The sequence below is a fragment of the Aptenodytes patagonicus genome, chromosome 29 (genome assembly GCF_965638725.1).
Source record: "Aptenodytes patagonicus chromosome 29, bAptPat1.pri.cur, whole genome shotgun sequence".
Lineage (NCBI taxonomy): Eukaryota > Metazoa > Chordata > Aves > Sphenisciformes > Spheniscidae > Aptenodytes > Aptenodytes patagonicus.
The window spans coordinates 1690097-1712303 of record NC_134977.1 but is presented as its reverse complement, the minus strand read 5'-3'; the positions used below and the strand labels follow the sequence as shown (position 1 = coordinate 1712303).

At 58.7% G+C, this 22207-nt stretch overlaps 1 protein-coding gene and 1 pseudogene across 1 annotated transcript in view; both read left to right on the top strand.

Annotated features, from left to right (window-relative positions):
- The window catches only part of LOC143171650 (scavenger receptor cysteine-rich type 1 protein M130-like), a 135116-nt gene that overhangs the window by 22399 nt on the left and 90510 nt on the right, over window positions 1-22207 (top strand).
- LOC143171623 (polyunsaturated fatty acid lipoxygenase ALOX15B-like) overlaps window positions 1-22207 on the top strand; it is a 74792-nt pseudogene that overhangs the window by 2945 nt on the left and 49640 nt on the right.

The following is a 22207-nucleotide window of genomic DNA, read 5'->3' as shown; positions in this document are numbered from 1 at the left end:
ACCTGGATGCTCACAAGTCTATGGGGCCGGATGGGATCCACCCGAGGGTGCTGAGGGAGCTGGCGGAGGTGCTCGCCAAGCCACTCTCCATCATTTATCAGCAGTCCTGGTTAACGGGGGAGGTCCCGGACGACTGGAGGCTTGCCAATGTGACGCCCATCTACAAGAAGGGCCGGAAGGAGGATCCGGGGTACTACAGGCCTGTCAGCCTGACCTCAGTGCCGGGGAAGATTATGGAGCGGTTCATCTTGAGGGCGCTCACAAGGCATGAGCGGGACAACCAGGGGATCCGGCCTAGCCAGCACGGATTCATGAGAGGCAGGTCCTGCTTGACCAACCTGATCTCCTTCTATGACCAGGTGACCCGCCTAGTGGATGAGGGAAAGGCTGTGGATGTGGTCTACCTGGACTTCAGTAAGGCCTTTGACACCGTCTCCCACAGCATTCTCCTAGAGAAGCTGGCGGCTCACGGCTTAGACAGGTGTACTATGCGCTGAGTCAAAAACTGGCTGGACGGCCGGGCCCAGAGAGTTGTGATGAATGGAGTTACATCCAGTTGGCGGCCGGTCACGAGCGGTGTTCCCCAGGGCTCAGTACTGAGGCCGGTCTTTTTCAATATCTTTATCGATGATCTGGATGAGGGGATTGAGTGCAGCCTCAGTAAGTTTGCAGACGACACCAAGTTGGGTGGGAGTGTTGATCTGCTCGAGGGTAGGAAGGCTCTGCAGAGGGACCTGGACAGGGCCGGAAGGAGGATCCGGGGAACTACAGGCCTGTCAACCTGACCTCGGTGCCGGGGAAGATTATGGAGCGGTTCATCTTGAGGGCACTCACAAGGCATGAGCTTTGCCCTTCAGGACCGTCTCCCAGGGGACTCTCTCAACCAACGTCCTGAACAGGCCAAAGTCCGCCCTCCAGAAGTCCATGGTTGCGGTTTTGCCGCCCCCCCTCCTTACTTCACCAAGAATCGAGAATTCCACCATTTCATGGTCGCTAAGCCCAAGACGGCCTCCGACCACCACATCTCCCACCAGTCCTTCTCTGTTTGTAAACAGCAGGTCGAGCGAGGCACCTCCCCTGGTAGGCTCACTTACCAGCTGTGTCAGGAAGTTGTCTTCCACACACTCCAGGAACCTCCTAGACTGCTTCCTCTCTGCCGTGTTGGATTTCCAGCAGACATCCGCTTAGATTGGATGTGAGGAAAAATTTCTTTACTGAAAGAGTGGTTAAACATTGGAACAGGCTGCCCAGGGAAGTGGTTGAGTCCCCATCCCTGGAGGTATTTAAAAGACGAGTAGATGAGGCACTTAGGGACACGGTTTAGTGGGTGGTGGTGTTGGGTCGACGGTTGGACTTGATGATCTTAGAGGTCTTTTCCAACCTCAATGATTCTATGATTCTATGATTCTAATTGGGGGGGCTGGGGGGTTAATGGGAACACTTAGGGGGGCATACTGGGGGCACTGGGGGGAGTACTTGGAGTACTCGTGCCCTGGAAGCACTCGGGACCACTGGGTTATACTGGGAGCACTGGGGGACACTGGGGAGCACAGAGGGCCCTGGGGGACACTAGAGAGCATGGGGCGAGGGGGCTGGGGAGCACTGGGGACAGTGTCATATACTGGGAGCACCGAGGAGCCATGGGGCAGCCGGGGGTTGGAGGGGGGGAAAGGCACCTTCTGCCCTGAGCACCCATGGGTGACCCCTCCCCACCAGGGCTCGGGGGTTACCTGCGAGGGGATGCTGCTGATCATCCAGCAGGGCTTGGAGAAGGCCACCTACACCTCCCTCTGCCTCCCTGATGACATGTGGCACCGCGGCGTGGTGCACCTCCCCAGCTACCACTACCGGGATGACGCAATGAGCCTCTGGGAAGCCATCGAGAGATGGGACAAGGGATTAGGTGGCAGCTGGTGGTGGTCCCATGGGTGCTCCATGACCTCATGGTCACCTCACCCCATGGTAGCTTCATCTCCTTGGGCAGGACCTCCTCGGGTACTGCATCCCCACACCCATGGGTCCCATGGGGTGTCCCCAGGGGTGGTGGGGGGACAAGGACAGGTCCCTGATGCTCTTTGCTGTCCCCCCACCCAACCCCAGGTATCCCCTCCTCACTGCGGATGGTGGTGGAGCTCAGCAAGTTCCTCACCATGGCAGTGTTCACCTGCTCAGCACAGCACGCAGCCGTCAACAATGGGCAGGTGGGACAGGGGACCTCTGACCCCTCTGCACCCAAAAGGTGTCCCCAGCTGTCCCCGTCCCATGCTGGAGAGATGTTCCCCTCTGTGCGCAGGAGGGATGTCCCCATCCTGAGCCAGGGGAGGTGTCCGTGTTCCCACCTCTCTTCGTGCTTGAGGGATGTCCCCATCCCTCCTGGAGGGACATCCCCACCCCAGCTCAGGAGAAGCTCCATGCCAGAAGTATGTCCCCATCCATTCCCCCCTCCATGCCAGAGGGATGTCCCCAGCCCACCGCATGAGAATGTCCCCATCCCACCTGTCCCCATGCCAGAGGGATGTCCTCTGCTGACAGTGGCCTCTCACCCTGCAGTATGACCTGGGCACCTTCCTCCCCAGCGCCCCGTCCTCCATGCGCCACCCACCACCGGCAGAGAAGGGCAAGGCCTTCCTCCAACACTTCCTCACCACCGTCCCTGAGGTGGACACCACCGCCAACATCCTGGTGGCCCTCATCCTCCTCAGCTCATGCCTCAGTGACGTGGTGAGTCTGGCCCCACCATCACCATGCCCTCCCCAAAACGGTGGCTCTGTGGGGCTGAGGAATCCCAGGAGATGCCCCACAAGGGCATGGGTGCACATCACCACCTTGGGTATCCCCAAGCCCAGGGTGGTGGGCACCATCGCTCTACAGCTACCACGGGGCCAGAGACCCCCAGATGGCTTGAGACACCTCAGTCAAGTGCTTGAACCTGATGGGTCCCCATCCCTGTCTCCCAGATACTCCCGGGACAGTACCTGGAGGAGCGGTTCACAGAGGTGGAACCCCACTGGCTCATCAGGGCCTTCCAAGGGCAGCTGGAGGAGATCCGGGACCACATCGAGGAGAGGAACCACTGGGCCAAGCTGAGATACAACTACATGAACCCCCTGGAGACCGAGAACAGCATCTCCGAGTGCCCCCGCACCCCCAGAACCCCACACCTGGCCACCCCCAGCACTCATCACCTGCGCACCCAGCACACCCACCACCCAGCACCTGGACGCCCCCAGCACCCACCAGCCCCCCAGCACCCAGCACCCCCTGCCCTGCTTCTCACCCCCAGCCCCTCAATAAATGCCAGCTGTCAATCAAACCCTCTCTGATGGGGGGCGGCTGAAAACCTGAGGACCCCCCCCAACACCTCCCCAGAGGCCCCCACCCAGAGAGGGAGTTGGGGGGGCAACTGGGAGACATGATGGGGTGCCCAGTGCTCCCACTGCCCCTCAGTGCTCCCCAGTCTTCCCGGTGCTCCCAGTGCCCCCAGTGTTCCCCAGTTTCCCCCCTGCTCCCAGTGCCCCCCACTGCTCCCCAGTGCTCCCAGTACCCCTCAGTGTACCCCACTCTCCCCAGTGCTCCCAGTGCCCCTCGCGGCTCCCCAGTGCTCCTCAGTCCCCCCATTGCCCCTCAGTGCTCCCCAGTCTCCCCAGCGCTCCCAGTGCCCCTCACTCTCCCCAGTGCCCCCCAGCACTCCCCAGTGCTCCCAGTGTCCCCCGTGCTCTCCAGTCTCCCCAGTGCCCCTCAGTGTTCCCAGAACTCCTCCCAGGCATCTCCAGAAGCATTTTGGTTTCTTCTGGAGACTGGGGAATTCCCTGGCAGCGGCCCCCAACTCTTCTGACGTAACTACTGGGACAGCAGTGTGTGTGTTGGGGGAAAGTCCACGCCCGGTAGCTCCGTGGGAATTCTCCCAGGCATCCCCAGGGGTGTGTTGGCCTCCTCTGGAGACAGGTGAAGCCCTGGGGAGCAGCCCTAGACCCCTGCAAGGCAGCTCCCCAAGGCGTTTTATCCGTGTTGGGAGAAGGACCATGCTCCACAGCTCCTTCGGACTCCTCCCAGGCAGTTTAGGAATGTTCTGGCCTCCCCTGGAGACAGCTGAATTTTGCAGGTAGCACCCGAGACTACTCCAGGGAAGCCACCCGAGGAGTTTTGTGTATGTTGGAGGCATGTCCATGCTCTGTCCCTTGCTGGGACTCCTCCCAGGCAGCTTGGGTGTGTTTTGTCCTTCCCTGGAGATGGCTGAAGTCCAGTGTAGGAGCTGCCTATGACTCCTAGGCGGTTACCTGAAGAGTTTTGTCGATGTTGGAGGCAGGTCCATGCCCTGTAGCTCCCTGGAACTCCCCTCAGGCATCTCCGGGAGCATTTTGGTTTCTTCTGGAGACAGGAGAATTCCCAGGTAGCAGCCCCAGACTCTTCTAAGGTAACTACCCAAAGAGCATTGTGTATGTTGGGGGAAAGTCCGTACCTGGTAGCTCCCCAGGATGTTCAAGGCTTTGGTGTAAACCCCCGAGTACGAACGGAGGAGGGGAGAAAGGGTCTTCAGAGGCTGCAGTCATGAGCGGTTTTCTTCCCAGGGGCTCTGGTGCTTTTTGGGCAGAAAACTCTCCCTGAAGCTCTTCCTCCTGAAAGGGCTGTTATGCTCTGTACCTCCTGCTTCCTTTTGGATCATTCTTACAAAAACAATTGTGGTTGGGCTTTTTTGGGGGTGTTTTTTCCCTTCTCTAGGATGTGAAATGCCTCTGTTTTGGAGGAAAGCAACCCTTTCCCTCCCCATGAGGAGCTGGGGAGGCTGTTGGGGATGGGGTGGAACACGGGGAGCCCGCACCTTCCTTTCTGGGAGACCCTCAAATGGAAGCGGCCAGAGCTGGCAGCCCCGCCGAGTCCTTAGCATCCAACAGACGGAATGGACCATGGCACTGCCAGCCCTGTGGCTCCCACCACATTGCCCCCGCCCCCCCAGCTGCTTCAGCCATTCATCCTCCCCAAAACCTTCTACCTCCGAGGTAGGGACCGACCCCAATCCCTGCAGCCTGGGGACACTCTCTGGGGAAGGAGTGGAGGTCACCAGCTCTCCCACGCAGGTCTGCAGGTGGCTCCGTGCGGCGGCTGCTTTGACCCCCACGTCATCTGCATGGAGGGGAGAAACGCCGACTTGCCTCTGCCGGCCACCTTCGCGCTCGGCCACGGCGGCGCTTCTCCACCAGGTACTGCCCTGTGGGTGTCCCACCCCCCCAGCCTTGGAAGCCCCCAGCACGCCCCAGGGCCAACAGTAGCTCATCCTGACCTGCAACCATCAGGCAGAGCGGTGGTCCCAGCCGCCCCGGTGCTGCCGCCCTCCCTCCGCGGCTGCCACCACGTCGCCGGGCAGATCACACAGCTCAGCCTCTCCAGCATGACCACCCCCTGCGGGAGCACCTCAGGGCAGTGCCATCCCCCAAGGAACGGAGGTCCCCATGGACATTAACAGCCCCCTGGGCAGTAACATCCCATCAGGCATCAATGAGCCCATGGATGGTGGCACCACCCTGGGCGGTGACATCACCCATGGCAGTGATGAGCCCATAGCAACATAATATAGTAGTTTTGATGGGACCTTTCCTCTTGTTTTTTTTCCATTACAAGCCAGTTCTCTGGAACCGCTCCGTGCCTGCCTGGGAGGTGGGGGGGAGCACAGGGGGCACCGGGAAACGGCACCCAAGAGCTGCAAAAGCCCCCCTGAGCCCCAGATCAGAGCCGGCGAGCCCCGAAGGGCAACCAAGCCATCCCCAGGGCCGTGTCACCGCCAGCGGGGCAGGCAATGGCAGGAGGGACTCCCCTGTCCCCTTCCCCAGGGGAAGGAGCCCTTTGGTGGGGGAGCCAGGACAGACGGGTCCCTGCAGGAATCACGGACATGGTCCCACGCAGAAAGCAGCACTGACGCCCCCCCGGGACAAGGACAGACCTGGGGGTCTCAGGGACATGACAACAAGGGCTGCAGTGCCTCCATCTTGAAAGCAACCACTGGGGACAGGGCTCGATGCAAAGCCCTTCAAACTGTCAAGATGCCCTTCCTCGGGTCCCACCGCACTCAGCTCCAGAGCCCGGCTTTGCCTCACTGCCGCAGCAAAATAACCCCAGATCACCCCAAGAATGCCGAGGGAGGGAGCTGCCGGCAAAAATGCAAAAAGTATTTGCAACCGCAGCAGCTCATGCAAGGTAGAGCCCTGCACCACAGCAGCAGGTGTTTCTTTTCATGCTCCGATAGTGTAGCAGTTGGGATGAACTTCCGAGGGCTTTTCTTGGTGGAGATGGGCAACGTTCACACGCTACCTGGCATTTCTCCACCACCCAAGTCCTGCTGGCAGAGGTGACATGCGTGGTCTGCAGGATGATGACGCAGGTGGGGAGGAGCACACAGCCCCTGTTAGCTCTCCCACGAGGGTGCAGCCTCAGCGCAGAGAAGGGAACAGAATGGGACCCCCCCAAAAGCATTTTAAAAAGCACAGTTGCCCAATGTAAGCCAGGCCATGCTTGCAGGAGCACACGGGGAACAAATGCGTTTAGGGGAGGTGGGTTCAAGGGTGGGGCCGTGGGGGAGAGGACGGGTTGGCTTTGATGAAGCCTGTCACTCCCGGGCAGCTTTCCACGGACGGCAGCTCTTGCTTGGCTGATGCTCGCACGCCGTGATGCCAAAAATCACGTGACATGCCATTAAAATAACAAACATGCCCTGCCCCAGCCTGCAAGGGCCTGTGCCCACGGGCCTGGTGGAGGTTTGGGGCGCACCGGTGGGCTGAGGCTGGGAGAAGTTGTGACAGCAGTGGGCAGCTCTAACCCGGTATTTCAGCATGCCAGGCAAAACCCCACTGTGCCAGGAGATAAGCCCCCAAAACACACCGTCCCCCCCGCACAGGGCTCCTGGCCCAGCTCTGAACTCCTGTGGGAGACACAGGGCCCAGGCAGGTGCCACCCTCCGGGACGTCCCCAGCTGTCATTCATACGCTGCCCCCAGCCCTGGAGGGGGACAATTTCAGACATACAATTTCAGGTGCAGTTGCTGATGGAGATGCCATTGAAGATGCAGACGCCACTGCAAGGGCCACTGGAGATGCAGATGCCACGTCAGACAGCACTTCAGATGAAGATGCCATTGCAGATGCAAGTACCGTTACAGACACCATTGCGGATGGAGATGCCGTTGAAGATTCGGGCATTGATGCCACTGGAGATGGCATTGCAGATGCAGATACCACTGCAGATGGCCTTGCAGATGCAAGTACAATTTCAGATGCAATTGCCTTTAGAGCTGCTCTTGAAGATGCTGAAGCCATGGCAGACCCCCAGTTCAGATGCAGGTACTCCCTGTACCTTCAGTGGTGTGTCCATCACTACCTGTATGTGTAATGGCACCTCTCTCTGTAATGGTTCCCCTCTCAGGAACGAGATCGGTGTCTGTGTCTGTATCTATAGGTGTAATGGAATGTGCACTCGTGTCTGTGGCTGGTCTTGTGGCTGTAATTGTATGTGTAATTCTGCCTGTATCTATGAGCGCACCTGCAATTGCATGTGTAATGGTGCCTGTGGCTGTACTTGTATCTGTAATGGCAGGTTTATCGTGTCTGTATCTGCCCTTGTATCTGCCGTTGCATCTGCAATCGAATCGGGATCTTCCTCACAGTATTGCTGTCTGTGGCTGTAGCTGAAAAGGCATTGTCAAGGCTATCTGCAACGGCAGCTGCATCTGCAATGCCATCTGCAGCTGCAAAGGCATCTGCATCTGCAATGGCATTTGTAATGCTATGGGTGTCTGCAGTGGCCTCTGCATCTTCATTGGTACCTGCAGCTGCAATGGCATCTGCCTCTCCTATTGTGTCTGCACCTGACTTTGCATCAGCAATGGCCTCTGCTGTGGTTTCTACAGTCGTATGTGCAGCTGCAGCAGTATCTGCATCAGAAATGGCGTCTGCAGCTGCAGCAGTATCTGCAACGGCATCTGCATCTGCACTGGTATTGGCTTTGGCGTCCGCATCTGCATAATTATCAGGAATGGTATGTGCATCAGAATCAGCATTGCTACCTGCATCTGCAGGGGTAGCTGCAATGGTACCTGCATCTCCAAATTGGTCTACGTCTGCAGTGGCATCAGCATCTCCACTGGGATCTCCATCTGCAATCTATGCTGACCTGCAACGCTCTCTGCAATCGTATTTGCCCCTGGAATGACATCTGCAACGGCACCTGCATCCGTAATGGTATATGCGTGGGGGTGTGAAATGCAATAGCATCTGCAATATCCTCTGCATCTGCTCCGGTCCCTGCATCTGCACTGCTATCTGCCACGGCATCTGCACGAGTCATGGTATCTGCATCTGCTATGATGTCAGCATCTGAAATGGCATCAGTAACACCACCTGCAGTGGTGTATGCAATGGTATTTGAGAGTGAAGTGGTATCTGCAATGGGATCTGCAATGACACCTGCAAGGGCATCAGCATCTGCAATGCTATTAGGAATGGATCATCCATCTGCAAAGGTATCTGCAGTGGCATCTGCATCTCCAGCGGTATCTCCATCTCCAGTAGTACGTCCACCTGCAATGCTCTCTATTGGTATTTGCATCTGAAGAGAGGTGTGGGGTTTTCCCTCAGATGGCCAAAACCAAATGATTGGAAAACACAGGATGGGTTGCAATGCCTGTCAGGTCATAATAAATTAATAGAAGGTCGAGAGAAAGAGAGGTGCTGCGATGACAGATGGTGAATTTCACAACCTGCCTCATACCCAGAGGCTCAAGCTCCGCACACTCCATGCTCCTGTGTGGCAGGCGGCTTTCTGCAGCAATGCTGCTCATCAGGCAGTGTTAAAGACATCAATGCCCGACTCTCCTCCAGCACGAGCTGCCCACTGAGCCAAAGCACCCGGAGGACAGGGGCAGCGAGGCCACTGGTACGGCCGAGGCTGCCCGCGGGTTATCGGGGCCTCCTGGGGGGAGCTGGTAGTTTCCTCGAATTACTTGGAAGAGTGAAGCAATTTGCGACAGGTGCACTTTTGAGACAGGCATCTCTGCTCTAAGGAGAGTAACCGAAATTAGCCACTCCCTTACTGTTCACAGTCCCATTCTACACACAGACCCCTTCAGCAGCAAAGCTGGCTGCAGACTCCTGCGCTCCCACTGCCTGCGCTCGTAGGGGCATCAGGCCCAGGCGCTTCTTTGGGAGCCCCCTGAGCAAACCCAGAAAGTGGATGAACGTGTCAAAGACGCTGCACCTCACCCATTAAACAAAGAGAGAGATGGCTCAGGGAGACACCACGGCCAGCAGCAGTGTTTGCCGCATCCAAGTGTCCTCCTCCCAACCCCACAGAGCTGCTCAGTGCTGCCGGAATCTCCTATTTCCCCCAACCTGCTGCTTGTACAGACCAGACGTGGTGGTTCCACTGCATCTCCTGAAAGAAAGCAGGGGAGCAAGAGTGCAGAGGCGAGGGGAGAGAGAGGTCCCCATGGAGTGGAGTCCTTGGAATTAAATGCCTTTTGCGGAGGTTTCTCACATCAGGACAGGCCAGGAAAACAAGAAAAAAGGAGTGGGAAGACTCCGGCAGGCAACATCTCAAAGGGGCTGAGCTCTGCCTGCTAGCCAGTTGTACTAGCTCTCCGGACAGCAGTAACAAGAGCAGCAGCAACATCAGCTCCCGAAGACAGGCAATTTACAGAGCATAGTCTCTTCTCAGCAGATACAAGCATAACCCTGACACCTCGCCTACCCTAAGCAGCACCCTCCTGCGCCACTCCTGGGAGAGGAGCAAGCTCTGGGCCGGGTGGGGGGCTGGAGGGAAGCGGGTGACACTGGCCAGGAGGTGAGGACCAGCTCCCACAGGGGCACAGTGCCCCCAGGGGCCCCAGGCCAGCACAGCCCCAATCCTGCGGCCGTGGTCCTCTAGGGCATGGCCAGGCTGCGCTGCCTCCTTGTGCCACCCCACCTCAGTGGGAGGTGAGAGGTCCCCAGGCACTCCCTGTGCTCTTGGGGTGCTGGGACCTAGAGATCGGGCTGTGGGACGTTCTCTGCTCTGGGAGCAGAACAGGCACTCTGGGTGTCTCGCTCGCATGTGGCTGTCCCTATTGCTGCTCTCAAAAGGCCAGGCAGAAATCCCTCCAGAGGCCAGGACCAACCCCACCTGAACTGCAGTGTCCTGCCCGATTGCCGACAGGTTTTCCTGCCTTCCCAGATTGCCCTGTCCCCGCCACCCCAAGCCCCAAGGAGCAGAGACGGGTAAGGGCTTTGCGGCAAGGACGGAGGCGTGAGGGGGGAAGTTTGCTCATCCAAGGGTTGAAGGTGCTGGGCCATGTGGGGCTTCCCCACCCGTTGGACTCCATGGCGAAGGGTGAGGGGCAGAGCACAGCTGGAGCCAGAGGAGCACAGCTGGAGCTGGGGCTGCCTGACTCCTCAGGGGATGGAGGGCGGGAAGGGTGTGGGGAGGGATGTCCCTGACTTTCCTGGGAATGCTGTCTGAGACCCCAGCCAGAACTAGGGCCATGCCTCCCCACCACCTCTTGCCTAAACTTCTTCCCTCTCATTACAGCTGCTTCTTGCGACCAACTGGTTCCCAAGGCTGGGCCTGGCCAGAGGAGGGAGGAGACTTGGGCCTGGCCTATTTTGGCTCATCAGGCTGGAGAATGACATCCTGAGCTGCACCACGAGGGCAGGCCTGGAGAGAGGGAGGATACTGGCACAAGGAGCTTGGAGAGATGTTTGAGCTCAAGCTCTCCAGGCAAGCCTAAATGAAGCCCTGCCTCTGGAGACTCTGCTTCCCAGAGCACCATGGGATGGCAGGGGATCCTCTGCTGACACGCTCTCATGGACAGATGTCCCCACCGCAGACATATACAGCTCCTCCAGGGGTGTGCTGCAATAGGAGGCAGAGGCAGGCGCTCGGCAGGAGTTGGGCTTGAGGAATGGTTCCTCTCCCCAAGGTGATATGCCAGCCAAGGAACGTTCTCCAACGGCACTGGACAGACCATGGAGGCAAACTGCACGTGGCCAGCCTTAGCATTGACCTCAGCGTGGGCTGAACCGCAGACCTCCTGGCGCTGAAGTCTCCTTGAGGGATAGCTGCTGCAGGGAACGTGCCTTCCCATGCTTTACCCTCAGCACTTCCCAGAGGGACCGTTTCCTCACTGGGCTCTAGTAACACAGTGAGCGCTGAGTGCTGACCAGGGCTGCCCTTCCCCCAGGGCCTCCCTCACCTCCCTGTGCCTCAGGCTGTAGACAAGGGGGTTGTCCAAAGGCGGCATGGTGTAGAAGAAGAAGTCCACTTTGTTGAGCTGCCTCAGCGGGTCTGTTCTGGGCAGCAGGTAGACGAGGATGCGGGTGCCACAAACAACAGTGATGACGGTGAGGTCGGAGGGTGACGTGACCCTGACCAGAAGACCTTTGAAGACCCAGAGGTCACCGATCTGTGCTGTGCTGCAGCGCAGCACAGCCTGACCGTCAGGCCTGAGCTGTCCTGCACGGATCTCCTGGCTGCAGGATAAACTCAGCCACCTCATTGCACCAGAGGAGCCTGCAGGCAGGGCAGGCACCTCAGCTCCCAGGATGCTGCGGGGGAGGGACTACAGTTCCCAGCATGCTGTGGGGCCGCGTCCTCCTTCCTCTTCATCTGGTGAGGGTCATGTACAAATCTTCCCGCTGTCCCTTCATGTCCCTCCCCAGGTCAACTCCAGGTCAGCCTTGGCTTTCCTAGCCCTATCCCTCACCATCAGACAGCACCTCTCGCCTTCTCCTGGGTCACCTCCCTCTGTCCCCACCTCTTGTATCCACCTTTCCGTGCCTGAGCTCAGTGAGGAGCTCCTCACTCATCCATGCCGGGCTCCTGCTGCCTTTGCTTGATTTCCTCCTTGTCGGGAGGGACCTTTCTTGAGCTTGGAGGAGGTGGTCCGTGAATATCAAGTAGCTCTCCAGGACCCCTCTTCTCTCCAAGGCCATAGCCCATGGGATTCTTCCAAACAGATCTCTGACAAGGTTGAAATCTGCTGTCCTGGAAGCCAGGGCTGTGGTCCTGCTCTTTGCCCTGCTCCCTCCCCTCTGCATCCTCAACTCCACCATCTCACGGTCACTGCAGCCAAGGCTACCGCTGACTGTCAAATGCCCAAGCAGTTCTGCCTTGTTCACCAGTGCCAGGTCCAGCAGAGCACCTCTCCTTCTGGGTTCCTCCATCCCCCGTGCCAGGAAATGCCCTCTAGAAATCTCCTAGATTGCTTGAGCCCTGCTGGATTGTCCTTCCAGCAGGTACCAGGGTGGTTCAGGTCCCCCATGAGGACCAGGGCCTGTGAACGTGAGGCTTCTCTCACTTGCCTGAAGAAGGCCTCATCTACATCTTCCTCCTGAACAGGAGGTCTCTAGCAGATACCTGCTAAGACGGCACCCACGTTGGTCTGCCTGCTGATCCTGACCCATAAGCTGGCTCCTGTCCCACCCTGAGCAGGAGGCAAGTCCACCTCCTTGCCTTCCCAGACGGTCCTTCCTGAAGAGCCCGTGTCCCTCCACCGCAGCCCTCCCGCGGTGCCATCTACCCACCACACCTCTGTGGTCCCAGTGTGGTCCCAGCCCAGTAATCACACACAGACTTCTGGCCCTGCTGCTGGTTCTCCACGCTGCGTGCATGAGCGTGCAGGCACTTCAGGGAGGCACGAGCTGTGCTGGTTTCCCGGGAAGAGCGCGAGAGCCTCCTCTGCCGTGCTGCCTGTGTGTTGGGATGTGCAGGAGTGGGGCTGCACGTGTTCGAGCTGTGGGGCAGGTGTGGACTTTATTCCCTCCTGCCCCTAAGAGCAGTTCTGGGATCACACATGGGGTGTGTCCAATCCCTTTAGACGGATCCATCATCAGGCACAGGCCAGTCAGTCCAGCTGGGAACAGCCCCAGAGCTCTTCAGTTTGTATTTAGAGGTGGATCTCGGCAGCTGAGAAGCCTCCCAGCCCCTTGGCTAACAGCCACTGCTCCCGGCACCTTCCCCTCTGCTGCGGTACCAGCATCTAGTGCTAGGGAGGAAGAAAGAGAAGTGTGTGATTGTAAATGAGAAAGCAGAGAAATCCTGCAGGCGTGGCTCAGGCCACCTGTGATGGGATCTGCTTGCAAGGAAGGCTCCAGGTGTCTGGGAAGTGGGAGAGGCCCCTGATGCCCAAGCCCATGAGAAGGTCCCAGGTGCAGCTGATGAGCCTGGGGCTGAGTCAGGTTGGGCCAAGACCTTGAGTGTCCCATATGGGTGTCCCCCCTCGGGGCAAGGTGTCTTGGCCCAGGACTCTGCAAGGGAAGCACACGCTCTCTGGCTTGGAAGGGGCAAAGGCAGCCATCAGAGGGAGGATCCCTCTGTCTTCAGCCAGGACTTTCACAGCCCACATGGAAAGGCAGTTCTGGGTGCCCAGGCAGTCCCCTTTGGGTGTCAGGGAGGTGCAGCCCAAAGCCAGCCTCCAGAACCTGCTTCTGTCTCGCGAGGGGTGTCAGAGAAATGCCCTCTTTCCCCCAGGGCTGCCCTCGGTGGAGGGATGGGCCTTGCAGCCGGGGGAAGCACCATCCCTCTTTGGAGATAGTTACCAGGGGAGCTGCCTCTGCTGCTCTTGATGCCGCCTGTTGTTCTCAGCGACGTGCTTGAATATGTTCCTCCGTGCTTGATGCGGCTCCAGCCTTCTGAGGACCTGGACCGCTCGTGGGGAAAGGTGGCTGCAACAACAGGGAAACATCATCCCTCGGCCTCTGCCGGAGATCCCTTCTGCCTCTCGCCTCGTCCAGCCCCTGCCCCCACCCGGTCCCGCGTGTACCCACCCTTTCACCCTGTGGTGAGTTTTGGGCCTTGGCTGTGGGGGTACCCCAGGTCATGCCCGTGTTAGGAGACATCAGGGGGTGTCCCATGCAACTCAGGACGCAGCGACGGGGGTCCTGGACATGTCTGCGGGGTCACGGCTGCTCGACTGCCCCAGGCTGTGGCCAGAGCTGGCACACACTTACTCAGGATGGAGTCTCTCCAGCTGGGCTGCTGCTGCCATCTCCTCTGCTGGGAGAGGGTTTTCAGCCTTCCTCCACCTCTCGTTGGCCTCCTTTCTCCTGGGCTGGGCTGGAGGGTGGGGAGTCCAAGTGCCTCCAGTGCCGAGTGCCTGCCGGGGAGGAGACGCTCTCAGCAGACCAGATGGGAAACAGAGGTGCTGTTTCCCAGAGGACCTCTTGAAAGGAGCCTGCAGCAGGACTGGGAGCCGGGAGACTCAGCACCGCGTGCCCGTCATCACGGCTGACGGCTACTTTTGCCCCTCGGATCCTGCTGCCAATCTCTCCCTCACCAGGATGAGCAGGCAACCCCCTGCCCTGCAGCTGGGTGTCAGTCCTGCTCCCACCCCCTGGAGACCTGCCACCCTGGGTGCCCCAACAGCGAGGGTCGCTGCTGCGCTCAGCGCTCTCAATCGCTGCCCGTACCTGGGGCGGCTGTCGGTCCTCCCCTGCAGACCAGGCTTCCCACGCCGCCCATTCTGCCTTGGCTTGCTGTCGCCGCTCTTGCCACTGGGTCTTCACTTGCTCCCACTCTGCAGACAGCTGCGAGACCTCCTGGAGGGGATGGAAATGCAGCAGCAGGCAGGATTAGTCTCAGCTCCTGGAGGGGCTTCCTTCGGGCCTGACCCGCGTTGGTGCCCCTTGCCTCAGCCAGGTCGGTCGGCAGCGCTTTGCCCCTAACAGATCAGGGGCCGCGGAGTCATGCCAGGCTCCTCAACTCATGGCAAACACAGCTGAGTGACCAAAGACCTCCGCTGTCAACGACCTAGAAAGGACTCATACATTTTCCATAGCCCCTGGCCAGGATAAAGTGTTTCCTGACAACCCAGGGGGCAGTAACGGGCGGGAAGGGTGTGCAGCACCTTCCTTTTCGTGAAGAAGATCTGAAGGAGGTGACAAACAGGTTACAATGAACGCACGCCAAGGGATGCTTTCAGGATGGCTCTCTGCACAAAGAGGCTTTTGCCGAGTCTCAGACAGCACGGTAGTTACAGCAAGGTAGAGCACGTACCTGCAACGCTCTCTTGCAGCCCTCGGAGGACGGGAGTGCAGCGGTGGGCCTGGCGGGAGGAGCTGGCTCCCGCCTGCCTGCCTCTTTCGTCCTGGGGGAGCTGCCTGGACATGGGGGGAGCACACTGCAAAGAGACACCAGGAGGAGTCGGCATGAGCACGGGGCAGTTTGGTCTCCCGTTTTTGACTGGTATCAAAGCTCCCCAGGCTGGCAGAAGCAGCGGGGGCCGGGGGGGCCGTTTCCCATGGCAAGGAGGAGCCTTTCCTTAGCCCCATCGGGTGGATGGCAGAGGACTGCACCTCAGGTCTGTTGTAAGGGCAAGGGAAGTGATGTGGGGTGCACTCAACATCTGCCGTCTTCCCCACTAAGAGGCCTGCGGTGGGGCAAACAAGCTCATAAAAACGGTGGGGCATGTGTCAGGGACCTTCCCGAGTCCCTACAGCCGGAACATCCAAAGGGGATGTCTCTCCTACATGGGTGCAAGGATCCCTTTCATCCCTTCCCACAAGGGTCTCACCTGGCAGAAGTCTTCTTCCCCGTGTCTTGCTGCCTGGTGCCTGGCCCCTGGCTTGGCAGCACGGGGAGGGAAAACTTCACCCGCCTCTGCGGGTGAAGCTCCTGCTTGTCAGGACACCCGTCTGTACCTGGGAAAGGAGGAAGCTCTTCAGAGCAGCCCCGTGGGGCGTGCGTTTTAACTGGGCTGTGGTCCCCCAGCGTGGGGCAGGGCCCCGCCTGGACAGCAGGGACCCGTTCCCGTACCTCTTCTGGTCCTGTGCTTTTCTGCAGCCTTCTTGTGCCAGGTGGAGAAAGCCTTGGCCTCCGATCTGCTGAACAGAATGAACTGAAACCTGGAAAGCAAATGGTGACACAGGCTTGAAGAAGGGTCAGCCCCTACCCTCTGCAGCTTCCCAGCGCTAATCCTCCTGACTGTCGTGCAAGGCATGGCATCCCTTTTCCTTTGTGGCCATGCACAGGTTTTACTGGCAATCTCCCCCCAACACCAGAAAATGTAGCTTCAAGTCCTCTCTGTGTGCACTTGGTTCTCTCTGATGGGAATGACGGCAGGCTGGGCGTGAGAAACACGATCACGATGCCCAGTCACTCCAGGAGAATACACGCGTAGCCCCAGCTCAGCATTAGTTAACCAGAAACCAGTCACTTCAGGACTGATCCCTGACTCGATGCTGAGTGTGGAGCCCTGACAACGTGCACTGCTGAGCAGGAGCTGGGAAGCCGCCCGCTCGGTCAGTCGAGGGCTGCAGAGGAAACGCACTCACCTCGGGAACGCGTGGGCAGGAGCAGCCTGCATCCCCCGCGCAGTGGTCGCTCCACCGCAGACGGCTGCACCTGGCATCCACAGCCTCTGCAAAGTGACACAGAGCTGTTAGAGGGTTTCCAGGGCAGTTTCCTCTTGGCTCCCAAAGGAAGCAGACCTGTCTCCCGCTCACCCTTCGATAGGCTTCCCAAAGACATTGAAGCAGCCTTCAAAACCTGAGCAACTTACAGTGTGAAGCAGCGCAATGCGGCTGGCCTTGCTCTCCAGCCCTGTGACGCAGTCGTAATAAAACCGCATGCACAGGACATCGTCTTTGCAGGACAGAACGCCAATGTCCTTGAAGGCGAAGGCGAGGCGCTGCCTGTTCCTCAGTTGGAAAGAGTACAAGAGTATGGTCTCTTGCACACAGTCCTTCACCACGTGCTGCGGGAAGGAGGTGGCTCGCGATAGCCACTTGTAGTTCAGTGGCTTGATCTTGACATCGCCTGTAAGGGGAAGGAACATCGTCACTGCCAGCAGCAGGCCAAATTTCCATGTAAGATTCATAACAAAACGCCATAGAAAAGGTCGTTTCTAGAAACAGCTCTTGGGGAGTGGTTTGTTTGGGGGGAGCTCAAGCCGTCCCCCGACCTTTGGAGGCAATTCTCTACTTCTCCCAGCCCTTTCCAAAGAGCAGAGAGCAGGCACCCCGCCCTCAGACATGGAGGGGGAAAGTGGAGGGTGGCCGCTGCCTTCTCACCAGGGATAACCACTGTGGGGAACGCGAGCTCCTGCAGACATAACGCATCAATGTCCAGCCGGAAGACGGGTCTTCGAACCACATACACCTCTTCTTCGCCGTGGAATCGCTCTTGGACCATAGCGAAGGTCCCGAGTCCTGTGACCAGGACACCCTGCCCAGGAAAAAGACAAAAAGGCTGATGAGTGAGTACTTTGGAGACGGGAAAAGTGAAGGCTTTGGAAAAGGCCCACGTTCTCCATTTCTTTTCTTCCCCTCCTCAAAATACTTGCTAACATCCCTTGGCTAGAGAAGATCCCAGGCATTTCCAGCACAGGGAATATCTATGGGACTGATCCCCAGGGATTGTCCTTGGCACGGGCCCAGCATAATCCCCAGTCTCTCTGCTTGGTCTCTCCACTCTGACCATAGCGAAGGGTGAAGCCCTATCGTGTGCCGAATGCTTTCTCAGGCTAGATCGGGACTAGTCTCTCTCGTGGTTGACCAAGAAGCAGCTGTGGGCGCACGGGGTTGTCTCGGTGTGCTGCCGCAATGCTCAGGGAGGGATCACTCCCCAGCGTCCAGGCTCTCCAGGGCAAAGGAGGACCAAGATGCCAGCCCACCTTGTCCAGCTTCAGCTGTCCCAGGATGTACGCAGACACAGCATCCCAGATAGCCACAACCTCTGGAAAGCAAGGGAGAGAGGTGTCAGGCTGCGGGCCAGCCAGCTCACAGCCTCTCGGCAAGCTCCTCGCCCAGGGAGTGACAGATGCAGGTGTCCACAAACAGCTGCGGAGCTGGGCTGTGCCCCAGTTTCAGGCTGCCAGCCTTCCTCTGCTCCCGGGGCAGGGCTGGAGCAGAAATGGGGATGTGGGAAGGGCTCAGGACCAGGGCTGTGGCCACCTAACCCCCACAAAGGGACGGCACCCCAGAGCCCAGGACATGATCTGCCAGCCTGGTGGCACAAGAGGATCCCGTGGGAAGGCGCAGAGGTTCTCCCAAAGGAGACTACTTCAAGGTAAAGGGCTGATTTACAGCAGAGGCATTTCCAGCCGGCTCGTGAGAGCCCTGTGGGAGCTGAAGGATGCCCCAGCCCCGGGGACGCAGGACCCCTTTTCATCCCAGAGCCAGAACCCCAAGAGGTACCAGCTCCCAGGGAAAGCTGGCCCCGCATGGCCCCCCTCGCGAGGGGACCGAGCCATTCCCACGGGAGCCTTGGGGCTCAGGGCAGCCCCAGCACCATGACCCGGGAGTCCTGGTTGCCGCACTGTTCCCCGAGCCCGGTGGGACCCTCAGGCAGGGCTCTCGCGGTAGCCCCCAGCCCTGTCCAGCCACCCCCACAGCCCGGCAGCTGCAGCTTTTGACAGTGGGCAGCCCCGGTGCGACCCCTCGAGAAGGAGCTCCCGAAACCCTTACCCCTGGTGGAGAGCTGCAGGAGCGTGGGGAACAAGCTGCTCAGCTCCACGCTGACGGCCACGGTGCAGCAGCCCTCCATCGCGCTTGCTGCTTGCCCTCGGCTCAGGGAAAGGGATGCTCTTCGCAGCTCCTCGCCCAAAACTCCTCTCCAACGTGCCCCTGCTCTGCCTGTCAGGAAGGGTCCTGCCTGTCAGCGAGGGTCCCCCAGAGCAGCCCCGCTGCCTCCCGACCCGCTCCTGGCTGTGGAGCAGAGCAGCTCTGAAGGGCAGCAGTGGGGAGCCCCTGAGCAGTGCCCAGCAGCGCCCAGGCCTCGCCGGGAAGTGCCGGCACTGCCGCAGCGCTGGGGAGACCTCCCTGTGATGTGGGGTATCCCCCTGTGACAGCAGCCCGCATCATTTGAAGGTGCATTATGACACCAGCAGGGAGGCGGCACAAGTGGGGAGAGAGGAGATAGATTTCCCCTCTTGTCCTGGGAAACAGTCATCCCCTCTCTCCCCAGTCCTTTTCCAAAAACCCCGCCTGCCCCCTGCCCCAACATGTCTCTGCTACTGGGACCCCGTCTGGGCAGGTGGGCTTTGGGGGTTGGCTGCGGTTGGGCAGTTACAAGAGATGGGATCGAAGGCCTGTGGGATGCAACAGACCCTCCAGCGTGCACAAACGCTCTCTGCTGCGTCGCTTGCATGGTAGGAGTAGGATGGGCTTTATTGCACTGGTTTTGGCTGGGATGGAGTTAATTTTCTCCGTAGCAGCCCATGTGGTGCCGTGTGTTGGATTTGCGACCAAAACAGTCCTGATAACACATCGATGTTTTAGCTATCGCTCAACACTGCTTGCACAGCATCAAGGCCTCCTCTGTTTCTCACGCTGACCCACCAGCAACGAGGCTGGGGGTGGGCAAGAAGTTGGGAGGGGACACAGCCGGGACAGCTGGCCCCAGCAAACCAAAGGGATATCCCACACCACATGACGTCGCGCTCAGCAATAAAAGTGGGGGAAAGAAGGAACAAGGCGTGTGTGGGGTGTACGTTCAAGGCTATGGCGTTTGTCTTTCCAAGTTACTGTTATGCCTGATGAAGCCCTGAACATAATGAATAGCAAAAGGTTCAGTTGCCCTAAATTTTGGCATCTGCTGTCATTTCAACTGGCCAAAGGAATTTCCCAACAACCTCCAAGAAGATGCCCCCAAATGTTGTCCGCTCTCTCAGAGTTGCTCCAGTAGAGCTTGCAGTTACCTGCACATATCTTGGACCATCTCTAGTACCTCACATGCCACCAGGTGTTTGTGTCTGAGCAGCTCACTGTGCCCTCCCTCTCCACTGAGACAAGGAGCTCACATGCAGGTGGCCATTTTGTGCACACCTGAACTGAGGCAAGAGGACTCCCACCTCCTTTGATGGATTTGTGGGTTTGTGGTGTGCATGGGAGGGAGCCAAGTCTCTTTCTGGCCCCAGGGCTGAAAACACAGGAGGAGGTGCCGCCGTTGACTCGGCTGAATCCCTTGCCTCCGCAGGGGTACAGGAGATCCCTCCCTGGCCCTGTCTGGGTGTCCTGCCTAACGATGGCACAAGGAAAGGCAATTCTCATGCCCGTTTTTTTTCCTGAGGTGAGAAATGACACTGCTGGAAAGAAGTCTCTCTCCCCAGCTGAGGGAGGGAACGTCAGTGATTCCTTCAGCCTGTTTCACAGCAGGTTCCCCTGGAGCCCCAGGGCCACCTGAAGGGAGCCCAGAGGTGGGGAGAAAAAGTGATGCCTTGGGCTGGTCCTCTGCTGCTGAGCTGGGCTGGGCTCCTGGGATGGAGGGAGCTCCTGGCAACTGGGCAGCGCTGCAGAGAGACAGCTCTGCCCAGGAGCAGCTCCTCTGCAAAGCGCAGCAGGGCTGAGGGCCCTGCTTGCAGGCACCGAGGGGAGAGGAGCAAGGCAGGGAGAGGTTAAAGGCAGCGTGCAGTAGGAGGGTGCTGAGACCTGACTGGGGGAGAAATGTTGCAACCACAGAACTAGCTGAAGCTGGCAGGTGCAAGCAGCATGAAGAAGAATAGGACCAAGGAAACAATTCCGAGAGAATGAGGTAACTTCAGAAGGCGGCCAGCCCAGCAACCAAGAAAACCAACAAGAAATCAAGAGACCACCGACCAGGCTTAAGTGATTGGACTTGGGGATGGGATGATGGGTGGTACGTTCCGGGAAATCTGTCTGTAAGGGTATAATTGGGGTCTGCGATCAGCACTAGGGGTCCCTCCTTGGAGGCACCCAGCTCGTGCTGCTCTGCATGGTGGATAAATAAACCCTTATTTCCCCAGCAGATTGGCGACTCGTCTTCTGCGAGCAGGAGCCTAGGGCCGAGCCCTGTGAGGTGGCACCTGCATAATTCCTACCATGGCCTAGGTGGCGGCTGCGTAATTCCTGAAACAACAAGCCAGGTGCCTGCTTCTGCCCTATCACCTCCCATTCCACCCATGACATCGCAAGCAGCTGCACAAGCCAGGGGCTGGCCCCCGGCCTCACACCTCCTCAACCACCTATGACATCACAAGCGTCTGCAAAAGCCAGGAGCTTACTCCTGCCCTAATAGCTACACCTGCCATTGACACCAGAAGCAGCTGTACAAGCCAGCTGCCTCCTCCTGCCCTATCACAGATGCAGGTCAATATGACAACACAAGCACCTCCACAAGCCCTCTAACTACTCAAACACATGTGACATCGCAAGGACCTGCGGAAGCCACCTACATAGTCCTGCCCTAACAGCTACTCGGCCACCTGTGACATCACAAGGACCTGCACAAGCCAGCTGCATGCCCCTGCCCTACCAGCTCCTCGGCCATCAGTGACAACATAAGCAGCAGCACAAGCCAGGTCCCGCTCCTGCCCTGTAACGTCTTCAGGGACTTAGGACGTCACAGGCAGCGACACAAGCCAGGGGCCTGCTCCTGCCCTAAGAGCACAGAGCCACCATTGACGTGACAAGCTCCTCAGAAGCCAGGTGCCCTTTCATACCCAGTCAGTTACTTAGCTACCAGTGACATCAGAAGGAGCTGTAAAAGCCAGGTCCTCCTCCTGCACTACCACCTACTCGGACACCTATGACATCACAAGCACCTGCACAGCAGGAGCGTCCTCACTTCCAACACCCTGGCTTTTTCACCATCTCCCCGTGCTCTCCTCTCTCCCAGGCACCTCTCTCACCCACTCCATGACCTCCCAATGCCCCTGTCTGTCTTTGTGTTGGTGTGGCACGTTACCTCGGAAGCATTGTCCCAGCCAGGTCACCCGCACCTCCTTCTCCCTCTGCTGTCATCGTGACTGTCCCAGCTGTCTGATGTGCTCTTTGACCTCAGGCGCCCTCTCGTCCTGCCTCCCTTCTGCTGTTAAGTCCTGTTCCTGCAAGAGAAGTGACAACCAGTTGGTGTCCCCTCTGTGGCACCTTACCTGCATCTTCCTGCGCTGGACAGCTGGTGGGAACTGTCACCATCAGCCTCAGCAATGCGTGAAGTCTTCTCCTGGCACAGGAACAGCTCTGGGTGTGCTTGGTGCGTACCATGCTTCCTGAAGGAGAATGGCAACACTCAGAATGACTCCTGGGCAGCGTTCTGCTGCGAGAGCTGATTGGAAGGCAGGTTTGCCGCACGTCCTGAGCCTGGTCCAGGGTTCTCCCTGTCCCCCAGCTCGGCCACGGGTCCCACATCTGCCTCCTTCCAGCAGGATTTTGGAAAGCCCGTTCCCAGCTGTGAGCGCCAGCCCAAGGGCACGGGGCAGAAACAGCTCCCACCCCCGAGGGCCCCAGCCCCC